This window comes from Aythya ferina (assembly GCF_964211825.1).
Source record: "Aythya ferina genome assembly, chromosome: 3".
NCBI lineage: Eukaryota > Metazoa > Chordata > Aves > Anseriformes > Anatidae > Aythya > Aythya ferina.
The window spans coordinates 13,546,366-13,564,493 of record NC_140298.1 but is presented as its reverse complement, the minus strand read 5'-3'; the positions used below and the strand labels follow the sequence as shown (position 1 = coordinate 13,564,493).

Genomic DNA, 18,128 nt, shown 5'->3' with positions numbered 1-18,128 from the left:
TTACTGAAATCTCCATACAGGGCTCATTCACTAAAAAATTAAAGATGGGAATACAACCAGGCCAATTAATCTGTTTTTATGAAAATAGGGCTTGTCAAACAAACCTGATTTTGCTCTGTGATGAGATTACAAATTTGGTTGATAAAGGGAACTGTCCAGAAGTAATAGGCTTAGATCTTTGGAGGGCTTTTGACTTAGTTTCAAATGACATTTGGTTTAAAAAAATAAAATAAAATTGTACTATATAGCATCAATAAAGCACTAAACAGATTAAGAACTGCCTACCTGACAGATATCAAGCAGTAAACAGTCAGGGGAAACCAACATTAAACAGGAATGGCTCTAGCGAGGTGGCCTGAGGAGCAAAAACATTCCCCGAATGGTTTGTTGCTTTCAGCTGTGCTCTGGAGGCCGATGCAGACAAAACTGGCAGGTGGTGCAGATACCAGCAGTTCAATAGAGAGTGACTGCCTGAGAGGATGAGGCTGCCATGCAAATGAGTCTGGATCACCGAAAGAGCATAGCACACTCACAGAGTCAGCCTGAATGTACGAAGACATGTGTCTAGCATGTCAAAACGCATAAGACAGGGACTGTGCCCTGAAATGGGGGTTGCAGTGGTCCCAGGACTGAATGCGACCTCCCAGCAGGAGGATTTGGCAAAGAAATACAATCTACAGCAAGCATGTGGCATTTACTTTTCATGCCATGACAAGGAGACCAGTCCTGGGATACTATGCAGCTTTCTGGCATCTGGAGTTTAAGGAAGCACTGAAAATTCAAAGGCAGGGTGGAAAAGAGGTATCAAAACAATATAAGGGGGAGGGAGGGAAGTGCGTTAGAGGCAAGGCTCAGAAATCATAAGCTAATGCTTTTCAGAAAGGAGGAGGCAAGGGGAGTAGATTAGGGGGAGCGAATGCTTTCACAGGGAGAAAATGCTCTCTGGTAAACAGGCTCCTCAATCTCACACAAAAAGGCACAAGAAGCAGCAGCTTGAAGCGGATGGTAAGCAAATTCAAATGAGAAATTAGGCTTAAGCTCTTAATAGAGGAGAAGAGCAGGCATGCAAAGAGGTTGGAACTAGCCAGGAGCCAGTCCTTGGATTCGGCCTGGCCTCTGTGCAACAGGCAGCACAAAGTCCCTCTTCTGCTGCCAAGTATTGTGTTTCCAGTGTGACCATGGCTTTTAGCCCACTGCCGTACGGGACCATCAGGGCTCTGCCCATGCCCTGGTGGGCCCCAGTGAGCATTAAATGTCGTGGATGTCTCCCATGGGAGGATGGGGAACTTCTGCTTCCACAGATCCGACACGCTCCAATTGTAGGGACACAATAGCTGATAAATCAGTCCTTGCAAAGTCTACACAGCAAGCTGCTGAGAGCTTTGTGGCAGGACCTCACCCACACCCTCACCATATGCACCCTGATTTCATCTGAACTTTGCCCTGTCCATCCCCAACCCCTCTCCGCTGGGCTGACGCAGGCCTGTAACCATACGGAGTCTGCAGAACAGACCCAGCCTCTCACACACAGCTCCTGGCTGCTTATAGGGAACACCCAGAGATGTCACCCAGAATGTCTCAGTGATATTCAAGCCTCAGCAGTGCCCTGTGTCACACAGGCAGGACTGGGGATAATGGGCTATATGCTACATCTCTCTAATTTGCAGCATCGTAACTGTTCTAATTTGCAATTTTCCCCAAATGAGACACTTGCTTGTCAATTGTCTGCTACCAATTACAAGATGGGCAGTATATGCCTTGGAAATGCAGCATCAACCTCTATTGGGATCATTAAAAGAAAGCGTTGTAATCTCATCCAGCCATTTTAGGTGCTTAACAAACCAAAAAGGGCAGACTTTCCTTAAGAAAAGCAGCAAGAAGATGCCAAATGTTTCTTTTAAACCCAGTGGATCTTTCCAAGGTGAGTTTAACAGTTATCTTGGGACTGCCAGACTGAATTGCTTTGAAAATTTTGTTCCTTTGTTTTTGTTGCTTTTTAAAGGAAAAAAAAAAAAATATATATATATATATATAAAATAAGAAATACAGTAAGGAAAAGGAAGAAAAATAGCATCCTATAGCCCTTCAATAAGAAAGTTGAAGCTCTTTGCCAAAATGCAGGCAGGAAGCTTTCAGTAGCATGCACACCAGCATCACAAGCTTAGCCTCTGCAAATTACAAAGTGACCCTTATCTGACACTATCCTGTAGTTCAACTTTTTGGCCTCACTTCACCAACATACTCTTCATATCTATGTGCCCATAGGAAGCATTTTCACTGCCTCAAGGTCATGAGGAGAGTGGAAAGATGATCTTTGTGCTGCAGGTAGCACAACAGGCTGTAGGGCAGGTAGAGTGGTGAGTGTTTGGGTCATCTTCCAACACAGAGCCACTCTGCTTTGATTTTTGGGGATGGTATTGCCCCTGCCTGCTGCACAGAAGTTCATCTTTGAGGAGACAACCATCTTTCCAAATGGAGTACCCAACCATGGAGACCATCCTTCTCTCCTTTTCCAGCTGCTGTACAGAACATGCCTTTAGTGTCCTCAAATGTGAGGTGGATCTTCCCCTCTACCAGGTAGACCTCACTGTTCCTGGACCCTTGTCCTGCCAGAGAAGATGATATAAGTGAAATTAGGGGCTCTGTGCTGCTCTTTACAGATACTTTATAGAGTACCATTCCCACTGTGTCAGCTGCTCCCCCAACAACCTGCAGGTCAGTGTGGCTGTAAAACTACAGTCCCTCTCCTTTTGGGCCCAACAGCTGCCACACAGACAAAGCACCCAAAGATGGATTAATTCTACAGCAGCACAAGCAATCTCTGCTGCAAATTTGCCCAATAATCAAAATGACTTAGAGCAGCCCTAAAGAGGCTGAAATAAAAGCAGTGCATGTGAAAAGAAAACCAGTCACTGTATGGCCAAGTGGTCGTTCCTTTTCATATATTTGGGATTTTATGTCCTTGTCATAGAGCTGGACAACAGGGGAGTTCAAAGAGCAGAGGAACTTTACTACCAAGACGGCTGCACACAAGTTTTTGGAGCTCTTCTTATGAGCACAGCCAGGACAAAGGCTCTCAGGAAGATTTGTTGCTTGGTCCTTTTTTATCAACTGTCTGTTTGGGACCAAGTTGTCTCCCATACACGTCTTTGTCTCATTTCCCCTTCAGCATTCCCACTGCAATGAGTATTACTCATGCAGGCCATGTTTTCCAGCAGATACCAAACAGTTACGGTATCAAGCAAGGCTAAATTGCACTAGGATGTGCGGAAACAAGCACGCTCGCTGCCCCACTCTAAGTATCAAGTGCCACATCTTCATTATAATCAGGCCTTCATTGTTGGTGAACAATGAACTCATCACACTGGGGCATGTGTGGAAAATCTCTCTCAACTATGTGGGAGATCAAGTAAGAGGCTTTATTAAAAAAAGGAAAGAAAGCTGACAGTTACGCTATCCCTGTCCACATGTCTTACAGACTGAGATGCAACAGGGCCATCTTTCATCTTTGGCCAAGGACAGTGAAGTCCATACACCCAAACCTGGCATACCAGCATGGGAGACAGAGCTGGTCTCTCATCCACTCCTGTAGGACTGCACACCATGTGAAACTGAAAAAAAAAAAAAGAAAAACAAACAAGAGTGCCAGCCTTCCCAAAGATTCAGGGGGGAATTTCTTCAAGACTGGGCAGACAACAGGGCTTTTCTGCAGGAGTTGTCTGGGTGGAAGTGGACAGAAATTAAATCCTACATCTCATGGTATAGAAAAGCCCTCTGTGGAGCTAGCCAGGATTTCCCCCTCTGCATACAGAGCTATACCTAAATGTTCCTCCTCATTATGGGGCAGCAGGGTTCAGACAACAACTGTATGATGTGGCAAGCTATGACTACATGTTTGTAACATGAAGCATCACTTTTAGAGAGCGTCCAAAGGAGGGCAACTAAAATGGTAAAGGGTCTAAACAGGAAGTGTGTGGAGCATGGAGAAATTTGAGGAGCAGCTGAAGTGACTTGGATTGCTCAGCCTCGAGCAGAGCAGGCTGAGGGGAGGCTTCACAGTGGCCTGCAGCCACCTCCGCTCACCTCACGAGGGGAGCGGAGGGGCAGGCGCTGAGCTCTGCTCTCTGGAGACAGCGACAGGACCCGAGGGAATGGCATGGAGCTGGGACAGGGGAGGGTCAGGCTGGGGGTTAGGGAAAGGTTCTGCACCCAGAGGGTGATCGGGTGCTGGGACAGGCTCCCCAGGGAAGTGGCCAAGGCCCCCAGCCTGATGGAGTTCAGGAAGCATTTCAACAATGCACTCAGACATAGGGTCTGATTTTTTTGGGTCATCCTTTGGAGATCCAGGAGTTGGACTCGATGATCCTTGTGGGTCCCTTACAACTTGGATATTCTATGACCCTATGAGATCTTCTCTCAGAAACCTAAAAAGTACTCACAACACAGAGACTAGATGTTTCCCCCTACTTCCAAAAATCTAATAAAAAAGAAATCATCAAAACCGTTTTGGTGAAAATTTTGAACATAACTATCACTGTAACCCAGGTCTATTCTTATTTTACTCATTTCTTGCTCAATCTTAAATCAGCTAAAAATCTTCCCATTAGAAAAAAAAAGCTTTAGAAATATATTGGAAGTAAAAATACTCCATTTTAATAGGAAAATAAGAAAGAGGAAAGTGATTTTTCTTTACTTAATTCAGCCATCTATAGCTGTGAAATATAGCATGCATGAAAATCTTAAACCACTGTATGGTTTAGCATACTTAATAGGCAGCAGCAGTAGAATCTGCTGCAGGCTAGGATGTTTTTTTTTCAATGTCTCAAGGAAAAGCAACCTGAAACCATGATAAATACCTTTGAATTACAACATCTTTTTAATGCATACTTCTCTTGCAAGCAGGTTGTATTTATGAAACATGAATAAAATGCACATTTCAAACAACCTCCACGTTTCAGTTATTGAAATTGAGCATGATTACTTGTGAAAAGACACCGCAAATCTTCCTTGGATGTTTGTCGGTCGATTGGCCTGAGAGTCAGCCCCAATTTCCCTGTTTGAAAGTGATTTATAGGATGCTCATAGAAGCTAAAGAAAGCAGAGTGCTAATTAAGTGTCTTTAGCTGTCTGAACATCAGGTACGACTCAAAGCAACTGCACTGCAGACTTTTCCCCTGCAATGGCCCACTAACACCTCCTGAAGGCTCCGGATTCAGCCAAGCTGAAAAACATATTTCTGCCTTTTGTGTTGTTCTTACCGGCTGAAGTGGCAGGGGCTGTGTAAAACTGTGGCATGCGTAAAACTGAGTGATGCTCATCTACAAGCGAAGAGGGCTACAATTGCTCCTGAGCCATCACAGATAGATTTCCCCTGCCAGAAACAAACAGGATCTCTATAGGTCTGAATTGTTATTAACAATGCAGGGAAGTCTCATTGTGCACCATAAGGGCTCATTTGATCATGATGAAGATAGTGATAAAAGGGAGCACAGAGGCTTCTGAGTTCAACGTGAATGCTGCACTTCAAATCAATGGAGAGAAAAGGGAGGCAGAGACATGGCTGCGTGCACGCATGCAGACCCTTCAGAAAAAGGGGAAGAAATTAAGTTCTAAGAGAAAAATGCTAGAAGGCACTTAGCAAGGGTACCTGTGCTGGGTATTATTTACACCATTTCTTTCTCTCAGTGAACAAGTTCTGAGTAAGGCGAAGGCAAAAATTCCCTGGAGAATTTCATTCATAGTATATTTTGAAGACTAAAACAAAGAAGGAAACCTGCCGGAAAGAGACATCTTCATCCATGTTTAAATTATTGAATCACATTCTTCAGAGTAAGCTCTCTCTCAAAAAAAAAAAAAAAAAAAAAAAAAAAAAAGTGTAAAAGTACAAACCAGAAAATCCAGATGTGGAGGAGGATGCAAGCCTCTCACGCTGTACTCTATCCACAACCAACACACTGCAGTATTACACAGGATTTGAAATCCAGATAAACCCAGACAACAGTGAGGTCATCAAGCAGCTCACCCACTCTTCTGACATTTCATATGGGGTTAAAATAAATCTGAAGATGATTGCATCCTGACTTGATCAAAATTGCCATAGCCCTTTTAAAGATCAGGGTAAATTCAGACAAACTTGGATTTGCCCATCAAATCAAAACTAAATCTTTTTTTTATATGGCATAAATTACTCTCCACAAATAAGTCTGCCATCTCATGACCAAATATGTGTTTGCTGATTTTGCTTCTCTTTTTTTTTTTTTTTAAAAAAAAAAAAAAAAAAAAAAAGTCCTAGATGTTGAAGTCTACTGACACCAGGATGTCAACTTTCTGTTATTCTAGGTATGTGCCTAACTGTGATGGAGAATAAACAAATCAAAAGTATGAACTGAAGGACTTAAAAAATAAAAATTAGAAATGTCAGGTTAAACCGTTCCCAAATCTAGAGGCTTACGATTCACTGAAACTCAAGCACAGCCCATCCCAACAAGCAGAAAGTCAGGCAAGTCTGGAGGCCTGCATGGGTAACAAGGAGCTCTTAGCAAAATTCAGACATAGAGAAGGAGTATACAGAAGGTGGAAGCAGGAAGAAGTAACCTAGGAGGAATATAGAAACACTGTCTGAATGTACAGAGATGAACTCAGGAAAGCCAAAGACCACCTGGAATTGAATTTGGTGAGGGGTATCAAATACAACAAGAAGGGCTTCTACAAGGACATACCCAGGGAACTACAGGCTGTTCAGCCTCACCTTGCAGATGCTCCAGATACCACTCCAGATCTCCTTTCAGTCCATGGAGAGGACCACACATGAGCATGTAATGCCTCGCAGCTCCTGGAGGGTGGACAAACATATAATAAGCAGTTCCCGACACACACTTCTTGGGAGAGAGAATAAGAAAGACCAAGGACAGGAGTCTGAACCAGAACACATGTAAGGTGGAGTGGCTCTGGATTTGAGTGATCTAGGTGGAAGAAAAGGGAGACCAGCCTAGGTCCTAAAGTGTCCCTCTCTTAAAGGGTTTGAGACATTACTAGTTAAGGTAACAGAAATGGAGCACCTTGGTCATTTTATCATCTGGCATGGGGCAGGAGTTGACTAATTAGTCTGTTTGGTTTTTAAAGTTTTTCTTTATTAATTCACTAAGAAAAAAAAAATGAAAACAAAAATATCAAGGCAGTTGCTTAAGTGAATCCAACAAATACAACTGCCAGCTTCAGCATAAAATTATGCAAGTGTCAAAATACCAACAGAATGTCAATTGGCTCGTATACACAATTTTAGAACAATTTAGGTTGGAAAGGACCTCCAGAAGTCAAGCCTATTCCTCTGCTCAAAACTGGTCTAATCAGATCTAGTGATGCTTGTCAACTCCTCATGCATCTGCATTAGATTTTAGGTTTTCTACAGCATTTTCCACCCTCTGATTTCTAAGTCCATTACCAAGGGGAAGAAAGACGCTATCACTATTATTTACAAGACGAAGCTTTGATGTATCATCTTAATATCAGGATGTTATGGACCAGCTTTCCAAGATGACTAGTGAACGTAGGATGGAGCTCAGCCTGTCCAGGGAGATGGAGAAGGTAGTTATCTACAACAGCAGAGGGTTGGATAGAATTACACCAGTGATGTTTTCCAGTCCTACATCTTTTATATACCTATCATCAAATCACGACATGACAGTGTGAGACCAAACCCTCCTGGTGAACAGAGAAGACAAGGAGGAAGAAAATTCAGATGTGAACCTTCTATTTCATCAGGGCATCTCTCCTGAGCATTGTAAACCATGCAGTGGAGTTCCAGAGCAGAAGTGGTTGAGACAGGACCAACCAGTGCTGTGATCACATGCAGCAATTCAAACTCCACCTGCTCCAGAACAAAAGGTCATTAGCTAGTGTTGTCAAGGTTGTTAATGAGCTATTTACTTTGGTTGGGAATATGCCAGCCAACCTCAAAGACAGACCACAAAGACCACAGAATGAATGAAATAAGACAAAGAAACAATGACCCAGTTATTTCACTTTTCCAATTGACAGTGTCTTACAAACCTCAACAGAAGCAGAAAGGAGATAGAGGAGAGCAAAGAGCTCATCAAGAAATATTTGTCTTCACAGAATTACAGTTGTCAGCAAAAATTTAGACCTTCCCCAAATAAATTTTTGACTACAGAAGAAATAAATATAAATTTAAATAAATAAATAAAAATTGCTGCTACAAAAACTCTAGGCAAAATATTTCTCATCCAGTCCTATGGAATACCAGATAGGAACAAAGTAGTACTTTTAGACTGTAACAGATCCTGCATCTATATTTCCAGATGGAGGTTAAAGCAGAAAGAATGGTTCACAAAAGAGCAAAAAAAGCCCTTCAGCATTCTGGAAAATATGCTTTATGTATGAAAAATGTAGACCAAGCTTCTAGTACAGGTAAGAGCTAAGAGTTTATTTTACTATGGGTCATAAAAGTTACTAAGTATGAGCTTTTCCATCTCAAAAAAAAAAAAAAAAAAAGAGAGAGAGAAATACAGTTCAACACTGAAAGCTGAAAATATCTAACAGTTAAGTAAATCAATCACTGGACAACTTGTTTCAGGACACAGTAGAATCAGCATCACTTGAGGTCTACAGCCAACCTGCTAAAAATGCATCCTAGCTAAATCAGAAGCTATGGGACTGATACAGAAATTGCTGGGTGAAATTTCAAGGCTTGAATTGTTTTGGAAGGGAGGGCAGTTTCATAATAACTCCTTCCAGCCTTAAGATCTTTGAGTAATATAGTTACCTCTGCTTTCATTTTGCAGGAGCCATTGCCTTGCATGCAGGTCCCCAGAACTCCACTGGATGTAAGTTAAGTAAGTGAGTTTACCAGCTGAGGAGACAGCTCACAGGATGGAAATTTACAGAAACGAAACAAATTAACAGCTTCCCAAGCTCAGCAGTATTCATCTGACTCTTCTGCTCTGAGTGTGCTGAGAACACTCGCACTTTTATGGCTGTAATTATGCAGCCCTGTTCATTGCTTCACTGCCTAGCCCAAGGTTTATAGAGCAACATGAAATTTTAGGTTGTTAATCCTGGCTGTTAGTTACTGCTTTCATTTCATCTTATCACAATCACAACTGATGTTTATATTTACTAAATGCTTTATGAGAGCTTCACAGTACTTTTTTGGGCACAATTTCAATCCACTGGCGTTACAACCAAACCATCATCTTTCTTGCTTGGAAGGACCCCAGAAAACTTCTCAAAAACATAGTTGGAGCCACAAGCTGGGAAGATAAACTCAGATTCCTCATCCCTCAAGCTAGCTTTGTTGGGCAAGAAAATGCAGTTTACCTTCTTTCACACCTTTCAGTGTCTCTGACACTTTCTTTGGATCCAACAGGGGGACCTTTTCCTTTCACCTAGAAGTTTTGCAAGGTGATCCTCAAGGCATCCAGAACTGCTTCATCATTGCTTTGCAAATGGACACTTATCTTTAAATATCATGTGGTGATTGTATTGCAAACATGCATTACTGTTACATTACCAGCTGCCTCTGATTTATCCCATTTATTCCAGATCCACAATGGACTCAGATTTATGCTTTTATCTATTTTTATCGCTTAAAGAGACCAGCACAGGTTTCATTTTGCTCCTTTCCTGCTCTTCAACTGAAAGGCACTTCTTTGCTTGCTTACAAGCAGAAGCCTCTCTCAAACAATCAAAATCTACCTTGCTACACAAGAAACAACATAAGAAACAGAGCAACAGACACTCTCAAACAAAATTTTGTCTTTATTAACTACAGTGTACGGCACAGAAAATAGTACTTTTTTACACTGAGCAAATACTTCTGTAAAGAGTTAAAAAAATGAAAACTCCTAATCACTACCACCCCACAGGCTAATGCTTCTATGTTCAGACTTGGAAGCCCTCTTAAATAACTAGACTCTTAGTAGAATTATTACCTTTAAAATAGGTAATAAAAATAAAAAAATAAAATTATATTTTTAGGTAGAAATCCTTACACTTCTAAACTCAAAAGAAACCCAGCAGCAAGCCAGGTAGGGTCTTCATAATCATCCTCCTCCCTGCTTGTTCTGACATCCCCAGGGTCTCAGCTGAAACTTGATCCATGAAGGCTCCAAGGAATGGGTAGAATTTCAAGTGAGAATGTGGGAGGAGTGGGAAGACCAATGGTCAAATTCAGTTCTTCACACTAGCCTTTGAGTGTCCTCAGGAAAGAGAGTACACATGCAAACTTCTTTCTGGTCTGAATTGCCCTATATCCTCCTCTTCCACTGACACCAACTTTCTCTTCCTCTGCTGATTACAACATTGGGTTTTGGAGGAATACCAGCATCTCAGCTAGCAGCGTGTCAGAAAAATGTTGCTTCGGAGGCATGGGAGGAATGGTGACCTGTCACTGAGTTGTGCATTCATTAGATTTTAGCTAGTAATACAAAAGAAAAAACATAAAGCAACAGAGACACAAGCCCCTTTCTGGTTGAAGTAGAACTCTGCTGAGTAAGGAGTATCTTAGGGCTGCACCTCTCTGACAACACTGTGCAAAATCAGTTCAGGGAAAAACTGCAAAGTTATCCATCTCACACCACTACAGCTCAACTGGCTGCCCTTGATAAGCATAGGCTATGGTTAATAGACTCCTTTTTATTAAAGTATTGGAAATTTGTCTTCATTGCACTCCCAAAATGGAGAATACCTTGATCTCAGTTTCTCCTCTGGCTTTAAACACGTCAGCATCTATTTTCAAGCACAGTTTGCTTCCCTTTTCCCTAGTGATTTCTCACTTGAGAAACACTAAATGCCTCACTATTCTGCTCTCTCCATCAGCTGAATCTTTTTTATATTAGCATCCATCATTTCTCCCATTTGCTAGGGTTCAAAGTCAAAAGGCTCACTGCCTGCTGGGGAATGGAACACATTTGTTGTTTTTTTTTTTTTTTTTTTTTTTTCTCTCTGAGAAACATGAGGGCAGCAGCACTGGGCCCCAGGCTCAGCCCAGGATCCTGCTTGTCCCATTTGTTGTACATGCTGCCCTCTTGCACTGTTGGGCAATGACTCTGAACGCCGCCGCTGAGCTCCCCACATCTGTGGTGATTTGTGGGCACCTGTGGCTGCTGAGCACATACAGCGAACACCACAACCTGTCTGGCCCATTCCCAGGCACCAGGAGAGAGGCAGCAGCAAGAGAAGTCCTGGTTTGTGCTGGGCAATGCTAAATCACAAAGACTGTGTTAGCACAGAAAGCACCTCCAAGCCCAGCATAAATTCAACACTGTTTTGCATGGCTGGTGTCCAGGACCCATGAGCTTCTCAGTGACACCACGCATAATCCTGAGCAACAAGTCTCACCTCCACTCCTGGTTCAGGGTTAACATCTAGCCCCCAAAAGTAGAAAACGTACTTATGTAGGATCCCAGATGGGCCATGAGCCTCATATTTGTGACAAGGCTTGCCTACTTTAACAAAACAGACACATTTTAAACACGCAAAACCTCACATTTTCATGTCGTGAACACACGACACCCGCAACAGGGTTACTTGCTGCTGTCAGACCATTGCACATCTACTGTGCCCCACTGACTCACCTGTCTCATACCACCCACTACCACTCCATTTGGCTCAATTAAGCCCAGAAGAACCCTTCTGATCCAGGTTGCGGTGTCCCAGGCCATACAAGCCATGGCCACAGATGTTTTGGCTGTTCCCCATTAAGATAGTAGCTGGCCTGCTTTCCTGGAGCACAGGGTATTTATAAGTCTGACTAGGGAAGACTTCAGTGGCCTGTTATTTTACACATCTGGGGTTTTCAAGATTCCAGGCTGAAAGCTGATTGCCTCCAATCACCCCAGACATCTATTATTGGCCCGTAAAAGCACACAGTGCACCGCCCCGGAGTTGCTAATAGCAGCTCAATTACGAAGGAATTTGCACTGGAAGCAGAGAATCAATCTCATTCTTATGTGCGCCTCCACCCCAAAATTAAAGCACTTACCCATGGAGCCCAGAATACATTTTCTGACACAGTCTATTCACTGGCACCTTACGGAGAGATTGAGAAGTGGCCTCTTTTGGATGTTTCATTTGAATTAAGCATTCCCTTGCTCCTGCGTAGAACAAGCTGGGATATGGGGAGCAGCCACCTGGAGCAGGATCATTTTAAGTGCATCAGATGGAGGAGGGTGTTGCCCCACTCGGTGAACTGCACAGCCCCAGCTGTAATGTGCTGGGTGGAGGAAACGTAACCAGCTGATGAGCTCTGCAGCTGCTGAGAAAGGCCACCCTGAGGCACAACTGGTTGCTCCCACTCCAGCTTCTGCTCGCTGTCACCACGGACGGGACTGGTGACTGCAAGTGTGGGCAGTGGGCACGAGGCATCCACAGGATGCAGGGAAGAAAAAGTAAACAGAAACACCAGTGTCAAAAGGGTAGCAGTAACAAGGAAGAAAAGAGTGGCAGTGAAAAGCAAGATGAAGTTTTTGCTGGGTCACAGCGCTGTAATTCACTTTTTGAGTGGGCATACAAAAGATACACTGGCCAGCTGCCTCTCCATTCTTCCTCACAGCAGCAACAACAAGGGCCAGGGCAGCAAATTATTTCCGTAACCTTCCCTCCGCCAAAAAAAATGAGGTGAGGGAAAGGTATCACACACTAGAAATATCCTTGGGGAAAGGGCAGTTTTGATAACACAACTACCCTGCGCCGTCCCCGTTCCTCCTCCCCTTCCATCCTTCACTTTCCAATTTGGGATTGTTTTGAAATAAAAATGAAGCCTCTCTTTTAATTGAGAAAAAAAGAGAGCGAGAGAGACGGAAAAAAAGAGAAAGAGATCAATGGGCAATCCCATAGCTAATTAATTTGGGGAGATTCAGATGACAGCTGCAAGGATCCTCCACATTTCATGTTGTCGCCAGCATAGAGCTTTCAGAACCTTCAGTGCCTTTTCTTGCTGTTTTATTTCCTACTTCTAAACAGAGCTTTGATTACCTAAAAGCGATAGCTCAGAACAAATATTATCACCTGTACTCAGCTGGACCAAGCAGTCCCTGGCCTCATTTCAAGGTGATGGGGAGTCCCCAAATAGCCCAGAGGGGGAGTGAAGAGCTCTTCACTTTCTCCAGTGCTCATGCATGCACCTAACTGTGTATAATAAATTGTTCAATTTTATAAGCATTTGCAAGGCATACTGCAGCAAATACATATAAACTGTGCTTTAACAGCAAGGGATCCTGAAGCATGCAGTATGCTTTTTCTTTCAATGATTGGAGACTTTTAATGCTCCCTGATGCACAAAATGCAGAGTAGAGGCACGGCACCTATAGAGGGCTCAATGTCTGCATTCAAAGTAGCTCTTGTGTTGGTTGGTCCATTGGTCTCCCTTGCAGTGTCAAATTGTGGTGTAATGACACATTCTCAGTGCACTATCTGCTCCACAGCCCGGAAAATCTAACCTGTCTCTCAACATCTGTTCCTTGCTGCTCGCCTCTGGCCCTCAGACACAGGCACCTTCACATCTGTTCACCACCACAAGCTGCTGCCAAGCTGTTCATCCTCTCTCTTCCCTCACCTGCTTCAGAAATCATTAGCACACTTTCTGTTTTGGGGTCAGAGGAGGAGATTTTTTTTCCTTTTTTTTTTTTTTTTTTCTATTTTTTTGATATTTGTCTGTTTTAATGTGTTTCACACACTGCTTGATTGAGGCCAGATAAACATTGCAAGAACTGAGACAGAATTGCCTGCTGAACAGGAGCACCCTCATGAGCCTGTATTTTGCTGTGACTGCTATTTTTTGATGAGCATGATTACGTCCTGGGGGAGCATAAGACTTCTCTGGCTTCATGAGAAATTTGGAAGTACTGTGTTTACCAACACAAGTTAATAGGAAGCCGAATGTTGGTGAGATTACATCCTTCCCTCAAACGAAAAACGGGGGGTGATAAAAATGGGGGGGGATAATGCTGGCAAGAGTACCCAGTACTGCTGTTCACAGTGTGCAGGGACTTAATGCTTTTGCAGCCCAGAAGGGTAAAGGGCTTGGGGCATGGCTGCTTCCCAGCACTCCCATTCAGAGAGGCTGCTCCTCAGAGCCTGCCAACTACAGGAGTGAGCACAAACGAGCAAGAAATTCTCAGCATAACCACATTGTGGGGTGTTTGCACTGTATCTTCACCTTCCCAATGCTCAGGGCAGTCTGCCTTTCACTCCCAGATCTGCAGCCTCTCAGGAAAACTCCTGTAGCAGGGTTTTCCAGAGCCTCCAGGGCAGTATTTTCCAGTTGTTTTTCCTATGCTGTTTTTCCCATGGCCTTACACTTGTATAGCCATTGCTATGGCAGGTTTCTCCTTGGAAACCACTGCCACTGGTGTGAGAATCACTACTTCTTTTCCCCCTTTTATTTACTCCCTGTTTTGTGGCTTTGAGTTTACATTAAGAGAAAAAAAATAAGACTTGGTATAAAATAGTCATTTAAATCTAAAACATTTCTTGCAGCAAGGTCACCCATGCTTGCCCCAGAGGCAATGGAGGGATCCCCAGCCAGCTTTAGTCCCAGGGCCGGACAAAAGGGATGGGGCAGGATGAGATCTGGGGGGCTATGGTGCATGGCTCGACTGTCATTGCTAAAAGCCGCCAACGCTCAGTTTAGCATTTGGCCAGCAGGAAAGTGTCAGTGTCCATTGACTTTCACAGGCTAATTTCCTGCTACCAGCCAATAGGAGAATTAAAATTCAAGAGCATATCTGAGCTTTGGCTTTTTTTTTTCTTTTTCTTTTTTCTTTTTCTTTTTTTTTTCTGTCTGAACAGCCTTTCAACAGCCCACAGAAAGAGAGGCTGAGAAAGCCTTACTGCAGTCCAAGCAGAGAGGCATAGAGGCAGGAAGAAATCAGAGAAGTTTTTAAAAAGCCAGGGAACACACAGGCTGGATAGAAATTGTCGGTCATCCCAGGCATCATCTGGTCTGGTATCCAGGCCAAACTGTGTCAAGTTCAGAGGGGACAGGCTAGATGAGCAAAGGGAAGCTGAAGCTCCATTCAACAACCAAAGGCAGAACATTGGTCCCCCGTTCACCCCAGGACTAGGAAAGCAACCTGCTTCGCTGAGACCACACCTGCCTGGGGCACCTCTACAAGGAAGCAAATCCTCATCTCAGAATGTCTCAGGGACAGCAGGGAGTAGCGCTAATAAAGAAGAAGACCCTTCAGATCCTCCTCGGCCAGCAATGGATCCAAAGTCAATGGCTCGGCGTTGCAGGACTATTGGTTAAGTCCAGCAATCAGAAAAGAGCCTGCCAGGCAAAAGGGAAACACCACCAGGTCATGCAGAGGGCTGGAAGTGTCTGTGACCCCTTTCTGCTGGGACTCACTGCTTCAAGAAGTCAAAGGACTTCCATCCTCTGCTCCTCCTCCCTACCCTATCTTTGCCCTGGGCAATGGCTGATTAAACACTGCACACTGAGTGATTTAGGACACTGCTCCTGTGTTAAAAAACAAGCTTCTTTTAGAGGCAATACCTGGCAAAACAAGCATACAGAGATGAGGGAGAATGGGTGGAGGAAGAGGATGCTTGTCCAGAGCAGCATGAAGACTGAAAACCTATATAGAAAAAAAGAAGAGCAACAGCAAAGATGGTCTCTCATTTTGTTTGTGGGTATATTCTGAAAATCAAGATGTCTAAAGGTTTAGTGCCCACCAGAAACAGCATAAGTAGCTTCAGCAAATTTAATCTCTCTTTTATTAAAATTTCCTACCAAGTTGGCTAGCTGTCTCGCTAGAAGAAAAATACAGAAGAGACCAGCTCCTAAGGAACAGAGAATCCCAGCTGCACTTTTTCTCACTACAAGTTAGGAAAAGGTGATAGATTATTTCTTTAAATCATAAAATTCCCTTGCGTAATGACTGTCCCATCCTGACTATGCAGAGCACTTATCTCCCAGCTGCTAATTGCTAGTTTTGATTTGGGTCCTATGGAGGCGGTTTTGAAAACAAATAGATAAATACAATTAAGACAGTTGCATTAAATTAGTTAAGTCAGCTTCAACGAATGGGCTCTAAGAGCTCTACATAGGTAATCTTGCCTCTCTGAGCCCTTCCCCCTTTACCAGTTTTATTTTGTGGAGCTACAAGACTTTTTTTTTCTCCTGCTGAGTGCTGGGTTAACAAATGCAGGAGGCATATATTAGTGGTATTCTTTGGGGACCACCTACAGCAGTGGGATGAACAATGGGCCTTGAACCATTACTAATTTATAGCCCAGAAATATGGTGTATGAATATTTTTAAAATGTAAAACCATTAGTCACACTTAATAGTTTATTTGAACTAAAACTGTATTATTATCCCCTCGTTATTTTACCTGGTATATTTTAGACCACTTATCTCAAGGGTTGCCATAGCTACCTGCTGAGTGCCTTTGACTGGAGTGTTTGCAGTAATCAAAGTTAAAGACTTCTTATAAAAAGAAGTATGCTCTGACTAAAGAGGAACCTGGGCAAAATTGCCCGTGATTGTATTCTCTCCCTCAGTGCTGCAGCTGTCAGGTGATTGGTGGCTCGGTCCCCTCCTTGGTCTCTGAGGAGGTGTCCTCAAGACACAGTCCTTAGGATCCATCATAAAACCACATGAAATGAAGGTTTAGAAGGATCTCTGGCTCAGTACAGTCAGGTTTATGGCCTTGTCCAGATGGGCATTGGTGATCTCCACGGAAAGAGAGTGTGTAAAGAAGCTGGAGCCAGGCTCTTTTCCAGTGCCAGGACAAGAGGCAGAGGGCACAAACAGGATCACAGGAGGTGTGTGCTATGCAGTGCTGGACCCCAGTACCACAGCTCAGGGAGGTAGCAACACCTGACCCCAAATCCCCTACAGAAGTAAGAATCAAGGTACCTCAGCATTTCAAATTATCCCACAGTGATGTTTCGGCATACCTCAGCATGCATTTAAATATTTGTTTTACTCATTCAAAGAAGAGAGAGGAAGACACTTAATACTTTTGGAAAGAAACCAGTTCTAATCAGAGCTAGCAGGCAGCACTGGAATCATCCAAATGACTGGTGAGCAATTAGACAATTAAAGTGAAGGTCACTAGAAGAACTCCCTAAGCAGCTATCCTGATGGAGCATTTAAGTGCAGAAGAACTAGATACTGCAATTAAAACACTTTGCACAAACACTGCTCTGTTGGATTAGGAGCCGACTTCCCTAAATTCAACAGGAACAAGTCAACAAGGCAACAGGATCCACAGCGGTTGTGCTAAGAAGACAGACTCCTTCTCCACTGTGGCTAACAGCAGATCTAGGATTTTGTGAATTTGAGTGTTTCTCTCCCTCCTCTCCTAAGTCTCACCCAGCTGAAACGTCAGTTTCTTACAGTCATCTGAGAAACCTGCCAGAGCAGCAGGGATTTGTCCCTTTGCTGTTCACCACCACGATTCTACCAGGGTGGAAAGGCAGGGTGGCCTTTCAAAAAAGGGAAGATTGGAGGTGGGATGAAGATCTTAAAGAGAAATGTTTTATCCCAAGTTTCACAGCAGATGCTACTCCCTTATCTGGCCAAAGCACTTCTTCCTTTGTGGCATAAGGAGCGGATAAATTCCTGGGATAACATGTAGAAAGACATATGGAATAAAAACTCTGTAAAACAACAGGCAGTCTCATCTGGAACTGCCTTAAGGTGGGATTGCTGATCCCTGGACTTAGGCATCCAAGTAATTATTGGGATTATTGTCTACAAATTTTCTTCATTCTGCTTTACAAAAATATATATATATATGAATAAACACCTTCCTTCATCCAATCATTGTGACAAAGGGCAGTAAAAGAACACCCCAGTTTCAGGGTTTGTGCAGCCACCCTGCTTGGAGCTGTTATGCATTCCGCAGAGACACCATAGTTCCCAAGGACAGGCAGGCTTGCCAGAGAAGAAATCATGTCAACAATTTTACTATTTTCCTTTCCAAAATGGTCACTTTGCACTATAAAGGTCAAGTTTTCACCATCACAGTTTATCAGAGGACACATTAGTCATGAACCAAGATGCTGTAGTGCTAGGCACCACATGAATGCCCCTCAAAACAAGATGCATGATTTGCTGCAATCCCCCTCAGACAAATACAACTGATATTCTCAGGAAG

General features: G+C 43.4%; 2 long non-coding RNA genes across 2 annotated transcripts in view; both read right to left on the bottom strand.

Moving 5' to 3' along the window:
* Positions 1 to 18,128, bottom strand: part of LOC311434565 — a 91,126-nt gene that overhangs the window by 43,273 nt on the left and 29,725 nt on the right. The window lies entirely within an intron of this gene.
* LOC311434564 overlaps positions 1 to 18,128 on the bottom strand; it is a 43,356-nt gene that overhangs the window by 23,839 nt on the left and 1,389 nt on the right. The window lies entirely within an intron of this gene.